The following is a 17,860-nucleotide window of genomic DNA, read 5'->3' as shown; positions in this document are numbered from 1 at the left end:
CTATCATGACAACGGTCTTCTTACTATTATACTTTATGTCACGCTGCACTCCATAACTCGAGCAGATTCTTAAAAGTTGCTGTAGGTCAGCACTATAAGGTGACAAGATTACTAAGTCATCAGCATACATCAAATTGTTAACAATTCTATCTCCCACCATACATCCAGTCTTACAAGCTTTAAGCTGTTCAGAGAGATCGTGCCATATACATATTGAAAAGAAGTGGTGACCTTGTCGGACCCCATTGGTCACTGAAAAGGGTGCTGATATACTCCTGCCCCATCGGGCGCATATGGATTGATGCAAATACCAGAAATGCAATATTAGTTTGGGAACTGAAGGTTTATTTTGTTATTGTTTTTACCTTTTTTTTAAAAGGGTTATTTTGGGTCTTATCTAGAGATTGGAGAGTGGGGAACAACATGCAAGAAAGGAGCCACAGGTGGGATTTGAAGCCCTGGCCGCCAACTCAGAGGACCCCAGCCTCCGCAAACGGGCCGCACACACCAACCAACAGGCCACCAGCGCCCCACTTCAGTTAATTGTTGATTGTAATTAATGGCTTTGTATTCATTAATATTAGTAAATCATAGTTACGACAGAAAAATGAGTGGAAATTAGTAGCTGCTTGATAAAAACCAAAGTATTGTTGAGAGTTAAATCTACCTCCCATTAATGCACTGCATATTATAATCATAATTATAAAAGAGTTAAGTGAGAATTAAGAGAGGGGAGAATAAATATTAAAGCCCTGTGTTTGTCTTTCTGTAGGCTGAAGACTCACAAAAGATTTAAAGTTATTTAAGACTAATACTTGCAGCACAGATAGGCTTTTTATAGTTTAAGTTTTATATATTAAAATCTAAAAACTATTTGTTTTTGGTATTTAGCTTTCCCTCTTCCATATAGTTCACTTTCAAATGAAGGAAGGTCTCTCTTATGGTTCGTCACAGTCTGTCTTTTTTTTATTTTTTTTTATTTTTTTAACTAATTGCCTTGATGTCATTCTGTGTACAGGCCAGCCACACCCTGATGCTGCTATAACTCACATGAGCTTACACACTGCTCTGTAGAAATCCATTTTGAGATCATTTCAAACTTTCAACCACATGTCCAGTGACGATTCTAGAGTCTACTGGGGCACCAGGCAAGAAATAATTTGGGGCCTGCATTTATCACCATCATGTCTGCCACCGTCCCACTGCTTACTCCTCTTCCTCTTTATTTCCTGTTTCTGATTTCTCTCCGATAGACCGAGAATTCCTCTTTATTTTTCTTGGTTGGCTTTCACTGAAAAACTTTGGTTTTCACTGAGCTACAAGAGTGACTGCTGTCAGATGGGGCACCCTTCGAGAGGTTTCCTACTGTCATTGCTAAATTTGCACATTTTGGGCCGCTGCTGTGTTTTAAAGTTTGTCAGCCCTCTGGGGCCCCCTACTGGTCTGGGGACCCAAGCTGTTGCCTGCCTTGCCTATTGACAAGCTGTGCCTCTGTACATGTTAGCAGAAATGCATCTTTTCAAACGAAGCCTTCTCCTTTGTAAGATGCAAACACATTTTGCCATTGAGTTTGCCAGTTTTTTTCATGAAACAGTGACTTAACTAAACTAAACAATAGTTTTATTCAAATACATTTGCTGCATGATATCTGGATGTACACAAATCCGCCTTTGTCATAATTCTGTTTAACAACATAACACAGTCTGAGATCCCATTCCTATCCCATTGACACTCTGTCAAATTAAAGTCTTTTCCCAGAAGTCATTTCCTCTAAGTCGTTCCCGATCAGCGCTGCACCATCCCATGTGTTAATATGTAGATTATGAGAGAAGTTAGGAGGCTGGGTTCATCCGCCCAGCTGCTGTACAGAGTGGACCTTTGTAAAAAAAAAAAGAAAAAAAAAAAGGCTGCTAAATTGACGGTGAATAATCCTGACAGATCAGCGTCATGCTCTTTCTTCGGTCATTATATCAGCAGATGAAAGGTGAGGAGGGATGTGGGGACAGCAGACAGAGAGTAATGGGACTGTTTCCATTCAGGAGATGTGGTACGTCTTCCTGTGCTCGATGTGTTCCTGCCAGCCCGTACTGTTATCAATGTAACTAATTGCCAGTTTCAACTTCAATCAATCCCTCACTGGTGGACACATTGGAACATGCACCATTGTATTATGGGACTGATTCAGTCGTCGGTGCACATCAGTGATCTCAATATTGCAGATATGAATGTTGAATGAGAACATTTATTCAGAGATGGGTCGGGACACCAGACTCTGAGGTTAAGAATGAAAAATATTTGGATTGATGTCAGTTTTTATCTGTTAACACCCTCATTTCATGAACATACAGGCCAGTTTATAATTGCGGGTTTAAACGTAACCAGATACTCAATTTATTAACTTGACAGCATGGGGCCCCTTTGGAAAAAAAAAATACTGACAGCCTACAAATCATGCCCATGTTTGTGATTGTTTTTTTCTTCTTTTTTTTTACATGAATAAGTAATGGGGGGAATTTTAAATCAACCTTTCTCAGCTTTGCTAAATGATTAACCGCAACCATCACCTGTAAAAAAAAAAAAAAAAAAAAAGAAGAAGTTCTTGTACAAAGCAGCCTTTTATTTACTTACACAGGAAGTTCATTTTAGAACATACTTTGCCAAATCCATTGCTATTTTGAGCTTTGAAGAGTGGCTTCCTGGATAGCTTGAAGTTGTTTTGTGAAGAGTTGACACCCACTGGATGGATTGCCATGATTTTTTTTTTTCTCAGTCATTCATTGTTCCCATAGGATTCATCCTTGTGACTTTATGACTTTAAACATCAAATGACTTTCATTCAGCAACATCTTGAGACTGACATTTGTGAGTTTTCTTTTTTTAAACATGTCAAGTTATTGGATGGATAACCATGGAGTTTATCCTGTGACATTCATATTTCCAAGAGGATGAATCCTGATGACTTCGGTGATCCCCTGACTCTCCTGCCAAATGCTTCAGACCGCTCAAAATGTTCATTTATCAACAGAATAATCCCAACAACTGTTTCCTGTTTTTAGATAATGAGTCCAACTGACTTTAAAATATACGGCACACATTTGTGGTTTGATGAAATGATCTAAACATGTGTTAAGGTTCTGGATAGGTTGCCATTAGATTTAGTAAAATCCTTCATGGAGGATGAACTGTTAGCCTTTTTTTGTTGATGCCCTGAAGCCATTTCCACTAATGTCATCATCAAGTCATTTGTGAATTGTAAATGGTAAATGAACTGGAGTTTTTATAGCGCTTTTATTAGTAGTCTTCTGACTACTCAAAGTGCTTTTACACCACAGGATACACCTACACATTCACACACTTATGGCTGCTATGTAAAGTGTCTATCAGTATTAATTATCCCATTCATGCAATTTCACACGGCAACATAGCAGGGGGAGCAACTTGGGGTTAAATGTCTTGTACAAGGACGCGTCGGACTTGTAGCTGCGGGAGGTGCTGGGGATTGAACCCTGACCCCCAGCACCTCCTGACCATCAGGTTGAAAGACCAAATGAGCTGCAACCGCCCCAGTTGTGTAGTACTTTGGTTTGTGACCAAATATCTGCCAAACTAATGACATTCAAAAGACTGTTGGTTATGTAGCAAATGTAAGTATGCTAGTAGACAAACTAAAGATGATTCACCTGGTAAACTTTATATCTGCTAAACATCAGCATCTTATTGACAATGTAATCACATTAACATGCTAATGAGAACATTTTTGCTCAAGGCAACACTGTGCAAAAGCCTAACACCACAGAGATGCTAACCTTGGCTCTTAGTCTTGTTTATCTTCACTTTATAATCTCCCTAGATAATCAGCAGCCTTTCTCTTATACATGAAGAATTTAGCAATGAAAAAGAAAGAGCTCGGTACTGCAATGCTGTTCTTTCTCATTTAAGGTAATTTTGTCCTTATTTTGACTCAAAGCATAGCTTCGGCTGTGTATCTCTGAACACCGCTATGTTGCACACTGTGCACACAAAGAGGACCTTGAGGAACACTAGAGTTCTTGTGACATGTTATATCATGCAAAATTAATCTGCAAGACTAAGAATAAATATCCCAAGTTATTCTGGGGATGCATCATGTGATATCATACTGCGTGCTATCTACTGTTGCTGTGTTTTGTGTGTGTTTTTGCAAGGGACAGCAGAAGAATGGCTCTTTGTGTCAGTCCGTCACATTTGCTGTAAATGTCCAGCACAGACTGCGGTGTGTCTATCAGTGCTGCCTGGTTAGCAAAGATGTCAAAGCAGCATGAGCTATGGGCTCCACAGCCTTGCATGTTGTTTGATGAAATATGCATGACAGTGGCAGAGCTGTACATCTTCTGAAGTGCTTGATACATATATATATATATATATATATATATATATATATATATATATATATATATAGAGAGAGAGAGAGAGAGAGAGAGAGAGAGAGAGAGAGAGAGAGAGAGAGAGAGAGAGAGAGAGTATGTGTTGAAGCCTAGCTGGCTGGTGTAGGAAGTGTGATATCGCACTACGGTAACAAGGTTTGTGACATCAGCTTAGACCCCTGAGTTACATGTTACACTAAATAAAGCTGTCTGTTCATCTCATACATTCTTCAGCAGGTTTCTCTGCATTAGTGGGCAATTCAGTGTCCCCACATGCTCTTAATCTGTTGTACAATTCCAATTAGCTTCTTTTCCTTCCATCCCATGTGTAAACGGAGTGTCATGGCTTCCTGTTGAAATCAGTGCCCCTATCCAGTCACAGCGTTGCCTTGATCCCCCCTGTGGTCTACTTACCATGTGTCTCCCAGCATTATTACGCCAAGGGAGTGCCCCCCTGACAGCCACTATTGATCTCAGCCAACTTGGAGCGATGCCATGAAAGTGCACATTGGCAGCTGATGACAGCTTTATTAGAAAAAGGAGGACATAATGGATCAGCAAGTTTCCCCTACATCAAAAGGCCCAAAGGGGATGAACCAATGGATAGAGCTCATCACATTTGTTTGAGGATCAATTGAGCGGCGAGTGATTCCAAGGTGATCAATTGGAGGAGATTATGTTCTCCAGTCACGAGGTATAGCCATGAGCCATCACTGAAGGAAACCCCTCCATTGGACAGTCATGTTGTTCTGTAATTGGTAGGAATCATTAAAATGTGTCTTGGAACTTATTTTTGAAAAATTATCAATTAACGTTGCCTTTAAATGTGAATAAAAGAAATACAATATAACATTATTTAAGCATCAGCTGTTCCTGGTTTCTGTCAAATATGTCAAATCCTCTCATGCATTTGAACATAAATTAAAACACTAGTTGCCTGCTTTTTCTTTGTTGTTATTGATTGATACATGAAACAAAGTATATACTGTAAATAAATCAATTATAGGGGAACAAAAAAAAAGAAAACCGAAACAAAAACTTCTGCGAGCTTTTCCAACACGAAGAAAACAGTAAGCTACACGTTCGAGAAAGGGGGGGTTTGATGACTATTCCAATCTTCTACTGTTCAACAGCTTTAACACAAATATCCTCCTCATGTTCCCGCTATCCCAATCACTCCCCTCCCCTATACCTATTAAAAGTACTTTTTTTGCACAATCTCTTGAACTGAAGTAAGTTTCAGCTTGGAGTTGGACTTTCAAACTGTTCCAAAAAATCCATCCCGACAGATTGTTCTGAATTTACTCTTCATTTTTATTCTCAGACACAGTTTCTTAATGTTAAGGTTTCCCCTTCTTCTCTATTAAGAACGTGTTTTTTTTTAACAAAATAAAAGAATATGCGCTGTGCGCAGCACTGTCAGTCCTTGTAACTTGGTGCAGGTGATGGCAGAAAACATCCACTTGACAGGAAATAAATGGAATCACCACACATAACACAGATTTTTTTTATTTTATTTTGTGATTCCTTTATCTAGCCTATGTAAATTGTTGTTAAGTGTTTTATCTCTGAAACCCTGTAATTATGCTGCTGCCTGTCTTGGCCAGGACGCTCTTGTAAAAGAGATTTTTAATCTCAAAGAGACTTTTTCCTAGTTAAATACAGGTTAAATAAAAAAATAAAAATAAAGCAGATGAATTTCTTTTTTTTTTTGTTGGTTTTTTTTTTACATTGGAATGCTTTTTTTTTTGTTGCATATTAGTACTTGTCAAGTCCATTGACTTGTGTTTGCAGGAGGTTCCTCTAATGGGAAATGTTTGCTTTGCTAACACTCGGACTACACACTAAAAACAGTTTTGAGGTTTCAAAATAACAATCCAGTCAAGACTTCCAGAGCATAAAAAAAGCTCCAATTGATCTCCGACTATAGTGAATCAAAACAGAGAGAAAAAAAATCAACAATGGAATTATGACAACAAAGGTGTTGACTTTATTCAAAGATAGACAGGTCAGGGCCTTCTGACATTTGGTGTTAGAGTAGCTTGGACCTGGGCTAATGAAGATACAAACAGATCTGCTGGCAGGCTGTGAAGCAGGTGTTGCAAGGCCAAGCTGTAAACGAATGTGGCCGGTTGATGAATGCCCTGCCACATACATGAGGGGTGAGGGCTCGTTTTCTGTCAGGTGAAAATGCGGATATTACACCTTGACCCAGTGAACCCATAAATATTCATTAGGCTGCTTTCCTCCGAGGCAGAGAGAGTGCACAGTTACATCTCAGTGGCCTTGTTATGTAGGAAAATGCTGTGCCATGGCTGAACTCTGTACATGACTGGGAAATAAAAAGACAGCACAAACATAATGAGGCTAATAAACTTAAGCAGGACTTTCTCTACTATAGTTTGCTTGAGTTTAAATGCATGCTGAGTGATTAGAATTTGCTGCCTGTGGCAAAGCTTAGACCCCTGAGTTACATGTTGATGTTCTAAATGTCAGTGTCAGTATTGGGACATTTAATATGCATTTTATACATATCTTTAAGCACTTCTTACACACAGATCCACATTTTCCCATGTAGGCAGTTCCCAGCAGTTGTCATTATCTGAAAAATATGCGGAACTCAAAGGCAGACGTAATGGAACCAACTTCAACATGCTGCAGAAGGTTCACCAATGAGACTGGTTCTGCTCGCAGTGTTTGCCTGTAAAAAAGAAACACTTTCCTGCCACTGTTGTCAATTGTTTGCTCATGTTGGATTAATGTTGAGTGTCTCTAAAAAGGAAGAGTAACATTTAGGCTGGTTCTCTTTGTAATTGTTCCTGAGATAACGTTTGTTAAGATGTGGTACTTTGTAGATAAATATGAAATGTTTGATTTAGGGATTAATTGATTCAATCGTTTTCGCAGATAGTGTCATGTCACTAGATAATCAAATGCTGACTCAAAGCAAGAAGATATTCCTCTATCTCTAAACTCTGATCTTTAGATCGATATAAAATGTTCAGTGTTAAGCTGCAGCAAAGAGCAAGGAAATGACAAAGGATAAGACAAAAATAGCACATGGTGCACACATGATCAAACAGTAGTCTAGTAGCAGCAATACAGTAATGCACATGTAGTTGGTAGATTAATGAAAAATATACCCTGCACACGTGCACATAAAAAAGCATCAAATATTCCATCTCAAGAGTCAACACATTGGTAAGCACATACACAACCACACACTGCACCCACATTGGCTTGTAGTGTCACTGACCATGGTGCTGAAGCTAAAGCCAAGAGCAGAGCACCCTGCCTCCTGAATAACATCATAACTTTAAGATGACTTTGTAAATAAAAATGATGGGTTTTTTTTCTCTTTTCTTCTTTACTTAGCTGAAGGTGGCAAATCTCCATCAGAAATGCTGCAGCAGTCAAATAAAGTGTGGATCATGTAAGACCACTGACAGCCAGGAGTGAAAATCAGAATGAGATGAATCTACAGGCCTGTACAGTTGAACAAACAATGACTTTTCAGAATAAGATAACTCGTTAAGTAGGCCTAGATGTTAGGCTATTCAAGGTCGCACATATGACTATTTGCCCATAAAAGGAGAAGGCGGGCGAACCAACTATCAGTGTTACTACGTGCACAACCCTCACTATACAGTTATTTGGATTAAGAGGGTTGAGAGACTGACATAGAGATTACTGCACTGTAATGTGTTCAACTGTACTACCTGTTAAAACGTGTACATAATGGTTGAAAAACCGTCAATGTATTCGATATTTGGGATCTCAGAAGGTTTTTTTTCCAGCTGCTCAGACCACTGAACAGCGTGTAGTTCTGAAGCAGCAGCGTTTAATTTATTCATGAGAAATTAACACCAAAGGTGCAGCGCAGCGCGTGTGAAAAACCTCGGATCCCGACAGAGACTGACAAAAACACACTAAAGCTCCAGTGCCTTTCTTTCCACGTGTGCATACAGTATGTACACTGCCCCCCCCCCCCCCCCCATGATGTGATGGCAGGCATGCACGACGCACAGCATTAACACTTGGGATCTAAACTGTGGTTGACGTGATGCCATATTCACAATAAGCGTCCACGCCTGATACAATCTTAAGGCTACCTCACACTTAGCCTGCTGTAGTCAGTGATGTTTGTCAATGCGAGGAAGTCATTCACGTTTTGAATACATTTGATTTTTATTTGAGATCACCTTTGAGCTCAAAGCTGAAAAAAAAAAAAAAAACCGTATTGAATTTGTTAGGTCACGTCACATGTTTTGACAACTGCAACGATAAAATAAAGTTTTTACAACTAGTTTATGAGTTTGACTGTCAACCAACGAATAAGTGATATCAAGATGTTTTTTTTTTTTTTTTTGCTTCGCATTGCACTGATGTCTAGAAACCCGTATTGGAAACGCATGTCATTCGTTATCATTACGTTTTTATTTGAAAGGGGAAAAAAATCGTTTACAGCTGACTGGGCTTGTTACATTGACTCAATTGCGCTGATGGTCACCTCGGACCCCCCTGGTTTTAATTGGCCCGTCCTCACAGCGGAGAGCGCCCGCCGAACATCGCGTGGACCAATCGGTTGCCGCTAATATTTCAGTGGGGAGCACTGCCTGTAAACCAGATAGAGAGAGAGGGAGAGAGAAATCGAGAGAGAGAGAGCGAGAGAGAGAGACAGAGAGCGGATGAAGCACCGCTGGGTTTCGCTGCTGTTTCTCCAGCCTCCGTTCTCCTGCACACAGCGATCGCGGAGCCGCGGAATAGGCGTGCGTGTCTGTTTCTGTTACTCCAAACAAGATTTCCGTCCAGGAAAGACAACACAGATAAACCTCAACTTTAAGGTAAGAATATTAATGAAGCGGATGTGGTTAATAAGCTTAGAAAAAATGCAGGTGGTACAGTCAAATCGCTTTCTTTGAACGCTGACTATCTGTGCATGCTGCCCGGGCATGCTGTCATGTGTCTTTTTGTCCTATGAGGCAACGAGAACGACTTGGTATGGGTTTGTCCTGGTGCATTGTGGAATTAGACACCAGGCTAGTCGCTTTGCTGTCAGCGGGGCTCCCAGCTGTGTCAACTTGACAGGAAAAACACGAGAAGTTGCGCCATTTGCGATTGCAGGACGACCCCCCTCATACACACACACACACACACACACACACACACACACACACACACACACACTCACACAGGCAGCAAACACACAAGAGCTCATTTGTCTTTGGCTGACAAATCGTAAACACACATATGACGCGAAGATGTTCGCGATCGCCGCGTTTCATCCGTGCGTAAATGTTCGCTGACCGTGAAAGCGCTCTCCTGCGTGTTTTGTGTGTGTGTGTGTGTGTGTGTGTGTGTGTGTGTGTTATATGTGCAAGTATGTATGTCCCGGAGAGGAATTCGCACTGAATGCAGAAGTATCGCGTTCACACTGTGCAGCAGAGGTGCACACAGCAGCCTGATTAATCACACAAGAGTCGCGTACAGCGAGCATGGCGCTCGGGACAGGAGGGAGATGATTCTTCAAACAGGACCACCCCGGTCCAATGCAAGAAACCTCCTGGGGGCGGGGGGTGGGGGGTGCTGCTGATGGCGCGGTAGGGGTCGTTTAGGATGCTGCACATTTATTACTCAACCAGGGGTCTTTAAGGGCGGCGAGCTTTTACTGCATTTGGCGCTGCTTTGAAAGATGCTGACCGTTCTCCTAACATCTGGTCTCGTATGAATTACCTCAGTTAGTCACCGCCCCTTCCCCGCATGATACATCCATGCTGCTGTTATCCTGTGCCTCTTTTGGCACCGCCTCACTATATCTCCTGCTTTGGTGGGATTATTTGGATAATGTGTGAAAGATAACAGGGATCAGACACAGAACATGGCTCATCCACACCAGTCAGGTGTGGTTTGATGCTTCTTTTCTATTCTGTGTGATATGGAAATTAGATTAAAAAGGATGATTGGGTGAAATTACGTGTTAACCACAGATTGTATACACTTCAGTTGAGGTTACCTAATGCATATTAAGTTCATTATGAGCCTGATTTGCCTGATTACTGGGAATCCAGTGCATACGTGTGTACTGTAGGCGTGGTGATGCCTGTGGAGTTCTGATGTTGTGTGTGATGTACATTTATCAAATATCCTTACATCCAATACATTTAAAACTTAATTAAATAAGATTGGAAAGAAAGTGAAGTGTTGATTTCATCCTTGTAAGTAGAGCATACAGGCCCCGAATACTCAGACAGACCCATGTTCAACTAAACCTTCAAAACCACAAGACATATATATACATATTTATTATACACTGTGTAAATGTGTGTTATCCAGCTTAGTCCATTCTTCATCCTCTTGAGGCTTTCCCTATGATATCGATGGAGGCACCATCTATCAGTTCCAGGTTTCTGTTGGAATCGGTCGAAATACAATACTGCAGATAATACAGCAGTATGAAGCAGAAATGTTTCCATTGTGTCAATTACATGAAAAAAAAAAAGTGATACATGATATGCCATTATCGCTAGAGAAAAAAAACAAACAGTTTTTTAATATCATATTTCCATTTTAATTTTGCCGCCCATGTGCTCTGGATGTAAATTAAAACTCTTAATGCATGAACAAATCTCTAAAAACTGCAAAGGTCTTAAAACACAAATCCCATTTCTTCTCTGGCTAATCATAATGTCTCCTCTTCACTTGATGGAAAATACAAAAAAAAAAGGATCACATCAATGTGCAGGTTCACTGATACTTATCAAGTTTCATATTTGACATTGATTTACCCTCCCTGAACAGAAGCAATTGTAAATGGGATGGGCATGTATTGCAGTGTATAGGGTTAAAGTTGCCTGAGCTAGTTTTTCTGCACCATGAATCCAGTTTTGTCTTTCCACCATTATATTGGTGTATAATGATTATGTTGTTGGTTTCTGTCCAGCTCTGCCCCTTAGAGGAAAAAGAAGAAGTGGGGAGTGGGAAAAGTAACACCTTGTAGATCTCTGACAAGTACATAAGATGACAAGCACTCTGTTTCAGTTCAGTATTCTCTATAATGAAATAAGACTCAAAAATGATTTTGCAAAAAAGCAACACAATGTCCTCTATCTCACTGATTCCCAAACCTGTAATCCTGGCCTTCCCCAGGGAGGGCTCAAGATCTCAGGGGGTTGTGAGGGTTTGTATGATCGGAGGTTGTCAAAATGAGATTTGCACATGTTAACTAAAATCCTGATAAAACACTCAAGCCATTTTCACATATACACTCCTAAAATTATCCAGATCATTTCAGGAAGACTGCTCCGGAGATTCTCCCGACCTGGCTGTTCACATATGCTCCTCACAGCGGGAGACTATCCCTGTCAGATGAGAGGGGGGACGGTGACGGGGGTCTCCTGAGGTAGGACGTGACGTAAGAAAAACGACGCAGAAGTAGCTGACGAAGCAACAGAGTCCGCTATATGACCCTGTAGTGAGAATATTTGCCTTTATATCAATACTACACATAGTCCAACGGACTGACACTGTCAACAAAAGAGCGGAGAACAAAATACTGGCAATAAGAAAACGTAGTGCACGGTGATCGTAGTGCTCGCATGTATACAACTCTAGGGATTGTGCAGCACAGTATATAAACGTCATCCCCCCTCCCACTTGCTCGAGGTGAATTCTCCGGAGAATATCCTGCTGCGTTCTCACATCAGCTCACTTGGACTTGCTGCGGTAAAAATACTAGGGGTCTAGCAGGAGAAACTCCGGGTGAAGACGTTCACACATACAGCTGCTGAAGCAAAAAGCCATATTACTGGATAGTTTATACAAAAGTCTTTTGGTAAGAGCAAGTGTGTGTAGACCTCTTCTCTATGGTATTTTATCAATGATCAACTATTAAAATTGATGTGGATTTTTGTCCACCACGACATATCTTTTTTTTTTCCGATTGGGTCCTTAGAAGTCCAAGCTTTTCCTAAATACTAAAGATAAATACTAAATACTAAAAATAAAGTAGGTAGGCTCCAAAGAAAAAAGCTTGAGAACCACCGCTCTATCTGACAGAATAATTAGATTTTGTAAGTGTCAAACGCCTTCAAACATTGACTGATTGTGTTCCATAATTATTTGATTATGGCTCATATTATGTTCCTGATAACACGAGTCTACAGCCCTGCTTGTGGCACCCTGAGGCTGATATAAAGCTGATTGTAAAGAGGCAGAATATTGGAATTTTTCCTGACATGCCAATATTTTTCAACTCATTTTTGCAGGTTGTGAACTCCAACGACGGTATATATTGCTTCACACAAACAATTGCAATTGGATGCTAAAGGTGAAATGGAAGATGTACATTTGAGCAGGAATCTTCTGCACTATAAGTGTCGATTTATTGGCATTAATACATTTAAGAAGCCGATTGATCGTATCACATGGCCATAAGTAAAGCCTCATCTTATTGGTCAGTGTTATTGGCAGAAATATTTATCTAATATTGATATTTTGGGGACATGCCAATTTGACTTTGTATCCATTCTAAATGCTCATGCAAATATAACAACATGCTCACAATGATGATGTTGATGTTAAGCAACTTCGGGCTAAATATAGGCTTATATATATATATATATTTTTTTTTTAAATCCCTATCTTAATTTAGTATGCTTGTATGTATCTAAATTTGTCCTGAAGGAGCATGATGATGGGTCTAGATTAATTGTCCAATATAAAATGGTGGTATTTGTCACAGAAATCCATCAAGAAGGTGTCCATCAATTCACTCAGAACCACAAGAATGAACCCCACTTTGGTGCTAGATGTTAAAGGAAGAATATGTGATTTTTTGATCCAGCAGATGTCGCCCTTGAGCACCAGCATGAAACCAAAACAACTTGCGCTGCATTGTTGTGTTAGCATGCTGATGCTAGCGATCTTTAGTTTCCTTGTATCTTCACACTGCATGTAAATTTACCTGAAATGACCGTGATCTAGAAACGATTACGTGACATTCAAATAAGCAATGAGTACAGTTTGTTATTCTTCTTTTCTCTAGTCCCTCAATTAAACAACTTTTAAATGTGAGGGGATGAGCCGGCCGGCTGCTCCGGCAAAACAAAGTGTAGATATGGCTTGGAAAGCATCACAGATGGCGGGATTCGAGTGTTACACTCATTGTAGACAGTCATGACTCACAGAGTTTTTTTCAGAGGATATATTTGATTTCTGCTATATTTAAGTGGAAAAATTGCATTTTCTTCCTTTAAATCAGCAGGATTCCTCATCTGAGAACAATGCGTGTGTGTACCAAGTTATGTGCTACACAGTGCTAACCTAAATGTTGATATATTTTTCATGCGAATCAAAGTTACTGGATAAATCAGGGATTAACCAAAGTCAGTGTGACTCATCCTCAGGGGGCAATGAATGTCCCGCAAATATTCACAGCACTCGCTTACTCTGGTCTTATTGTTTTAGCCATGCTACTAGCATGACTTAAAATTGACACATAAACAAAGATAAGCCATTGAAAAGCCAAGTGATGCCAAGAAAATAGAGTGCCAAGATAGTTTTTCATGACTCCTATAATTTTCAATAATTCCAGACTTTAAAGGAAAACTTAAATTGGACTTGATTCAAGATGTAGCTCTTGCTTAATGTAATATTCTGAGCATTATTAAGATAAATAATGGCTTGTGGACCATTTTATAATATTAAAAATCAGATTTCCCTGCCATGATCATTTGTCAGATTCCCCATTACATCATTCCTGTGAATACAAGCTGGCACTGATCGGCTATCCCTTTGCAACAGAGCACTTTGTCTTCATCTGTACAGTAAATCAAAGCCCTGAGTTGAAATACTACAGTAGGAAAGAAGTAGTTGTGTGGATGACAAGGTGAAGGGCTTATGGGGTTTTTTTGTAAGTCAACATCAAGCCAACATGCTGCATGAAAATGCAGGGTAGAGGAGATGGTGCTATTTGAAAGAAAAGACTTGCTTATGTCTTTAAATGATATGAAATCTAGATGAGCGGGTGCTGCATGCAGAACAGTTGTTGTGTAGTAGGGGCTCTGCAAATGTGCAAAAAAAAAAATATTTTCCTCCCTGCTTCCCATCACTCTACATCTCTCTACCCCGACTCTAAACCATACTGTGTGTTATGCCGTAAAGAGGCCATTTTGCATATTGCATATCAATAAAAAGCATTCAGCGCTTGAGCTGGTGGTTTTATTGGGCTTGTGCCGACAACCAGTAGATTGACGGGCATTCATGCACAATATAAGCACGCCATGGTTTGTCATAAGTGTGCTTTGTGGTGGTGAGGTTTAAACATGTCGTCTGCTTGATTAAGACTTCAACCAGTCAACTTTTTATGAATACAAGAGCAGAATGTCATTAAACCCATTAATGGGCTACTAGATTGGAAACATATTAAAGAACAATTTCAAGGACGGATCTCAGGTTAAATATTGCAATTAGCAGTTGGAATTCATTTTTGCAGAACAAATATGGACATGTGGCTGCATGGGCTTGATTTTTTATTAGCATGACTAGAGTGCAGAGTGTCATATTCAGCTTAGTTTCTTCATGGCCTAATTTGACTTATTTAGCTAATGTCCTTGTAGTGATTAACATTAGAATGCATACCTTTGAGTCAATCACTAGATGTAACAACATCGTCATTTCAAATGTCGTCTGTCCTGCAGCTGCATCCTCCTCGCAGAGCCAAGCGGAGAACAAGAGAGATTACTGTTGTCACGATGAGATGATTTGTTGCTGCAGACATTTCGGAAGCTAAATAACCAGGTACATTCACACGTGTTGGATACAGATTGGACTCAGTTCTGTCTGAAGGACAGAGAATGAAAAATCCGCTTTTCTCGAGCTTGGCGGAGAGAAACGTTTTGTCATGACAACAATGCACATGCGGAGGTAATCTGAAGCAGGTGCTTTACTGATATCTCAGGAACAGAAGTGGAATGAATCATCCCAATTATGGCAAATTGCAAGTGAGTCAAACATTTCTCAGGTCTTCATATGATAAAAACACTTAGAGTAGATTATGCACGCTGTTGGAAGATCCAATGCAAGTACATACATCGTTCTTAAGAAAAAAATATGTATGTCACTATGGTTAGTATATAATCTCTATCGGCCTTTAAAAAAGGTTAATCCTGTTCAAATTGTTCACAGAGACCACCCTGACATCTATAAGGGTGTTTGTCAGAAGGCAATGCCAATATTTCCTTCTCTCAAAATGGGTTTTCTATTCCCTCATCTCTGTTGGCAGGCTCAGAGTATTGGTGACAAGACAAACATTTAAAAAAAAGCCCGGCCCATATTGTTAATCCACGTTTGTTTGAATCAGGGCATCACACACATGCACACACTCATAAGGCTGCTTTTTAATATTTTTCACACTTCTGTTTTTTTTTAAATCATAATTAGCACTCTCCCCTCATATTCATGCAAGCCCCCATTGTTGCTGTAATCAAGTTATTCTTCCTGGCACCTTGTTTTGACACCTTCCTCTCAAATGACGAGTATTTAATCACAGCTGTTTCTGCAGGGTCAACCCAAACTCACTATCCGTACTGTACACACGCTCCTAACACATCTAAGGACCACTTGTCATGCTGAAAATGATGCAACAGAGAGAAAGGCACCCATCAACCCCCCCCCCCCCCCCTCATATAGGAAATATTGTATTTGCAATCTTCTTGAGAATGGGACCTGAAACAGAGCTTACAGGCGAGCGGTGGGGTTAAACAGGCGAGGGTAATTGCTGTAACCTATCTGGGTGGAAAAATGTTTGCTCGTGTTCCCAGTGTACTCGTGTACTCAGTACTCCGATGCACTTAGGCATGAAATTGTTCCCCTTTCCACCCTAGCAAGCCCCCAAGCCCAAGTCCATTGCCTATCCCCAGCCGGACGAGTTGCCCTTTTCCGCATGTGTGTGTCTTTGTACACTAGGGCTGTCTGTTCACTTTGCAATGTGCGAGTGTTTATTTGAATGTGTTTTTGTTTTCATGTGCGTGTGTTAGTGTGTTTTGCAGGGAGAGTGGAGGATGGGTATTGGGTGTCAGCTGGCCCTCTCCATTTCTCTCTGACTGACAGAATAAGCAAGCAACGCTGCAATGATTATGGGCTGCATGGAGAGCCGAGGTAGAAGATCACAGAGCATTTCACACTAAAAGCAGAGAGAGAGAGACAAAACAGTATGAGAAGCTGATTTGAGGAGTGCAACTCAAGTGCTACTGGAAATGAATCGCATTAGCATATGTTCATTCATATATTGATAGAGGAGAGTGTGTTTGTGTGTGTGTGTGTGTGTGTGTGTGTGTGTGTGTGTGTGTGTGTGTGTGTTTGTGTGTGTGTGTGTGTGTGTGTTTTCAATTTTGCTTTGGTTAATGATACAACACATTTCTTGATTGATGACCTTGAGTTGTAGCCATTCCATAAATTAAAGTTCAAATAGTCATATAAGATTAAAAATATGTCTCCTTTCTCGTGTGTCTACGTGTGTTTCTGTGTGTGTGTGTGTGTGTGTGTGTCTGTGTAGAGAAAACCATAATAGCTTATACAGCTTACATGCTTCCTTCTGTGTTATGTGCTCAACAAAATGTGCAAAAAGCAACAGCCTTGGCAACGACATTGATTGACATATTTGCAGACAAATCAGTTTAGCAAGAACGGTGTATTGTTGGGGTTGGTTAAACAGTTTTATGAACATTTATGGGGACTTGGAACAAAGAGCTTGAAAACGGGACCGTCCAGGTCAAATCAGGAGGATGTTTGGTCACCCCTAAAATCAAGGCAAAAAGGTGCAGCATTGTTCAGGGCCTTTAAGGGCAGAGCAGTCCTATAAAAGAAAAACGATAACGTTAATGTTAACCAGGCCTCGCTTACACAAAGTGAGTGTTCCAATCCTAAAAGGGTGGGTTTCTCATAGTTTCCAAAACGTGATATATTTAGCAGTAGTGTAATGCCCCTAAGCTTTAGTAGTACCTCTAGTCCACAACTGTTTACCTAGTTAGCCATAAATGCTATTATTTGCGGCTAACGTTGGACCTTTAAGGTTCCTGTTTTTCTAGCCGTAATAACAAAGAAACTAACTGTCTACAGTTAAACATGGCTGAATAAGATATACTACTCACTCATGAGCTTGTAGCCTGATTTATGGAAAATCATTGAAACAAGAAGATTGATTGGATATGAAATGATCTCTCCCTAGAGGCAATAAATGAGAATGACATCAGAAGAGTTAATACTAGATTAAATGACTTGTTAAAGGCAATGATTTTATGATCAAGGCATGGATGTCCCCTCATAAGAGAGACGTTTTCTACCTGAAGATGATCAGAGGATGGAGAGGAAGAAGAGGGGGAGCGGGAATAAAGGAGGGCCGGATGATGGCCTAATGGAGTGTATGAGCAATTGCGTGGATGACTCAGGATGAAGGGATG

At 40.3% G+C, this 17,860-nt stretch overlaps 1 protein-coding gene across 2 annotated transcripts in view; it reads left to right on the top strand.

The window, feature by feature from the left end:
• Positions 1-9,081: 9,081 nt before the first annotated feature.
• dlgap3 (discs, large (Drosophila) homolog-associated protein 3) overlaps positions 9,082-17,860 on the top strand; it is a 132,939-nt gene continuing 124,160 nt past the window's right edge. For both annotated transcript variants that reach the window (XM_065948539.1, XM_065948538.1), the window contains exon 1: positions 9,082-9,247. The gene's annotated coding sequence lies outside the window, so the exon portion shown is untranslated. The remainder of the gene's footprint in view (positions 9,248-17,860) is intronic.

This window comes from Labrus bergylta, chromosome 19, assembly GCF_963930695.1.
Source record: "Labrus bergylta chromosome 19, fLabBer1.1, whole genome shotgun sequence".
Classification (NCBI taxonomy): domain Eukaryota; kingdom Metazoa; phylum Chordata; class Actinopteri; order Labriformes; family Labridae; genus Labrus; species Labrus bergylta.
The sequence above is the reverse complement of the archived record's forward strand: the minus strand, read 5'-3'. Positions and strand labels throughout refer to the sequence as shown.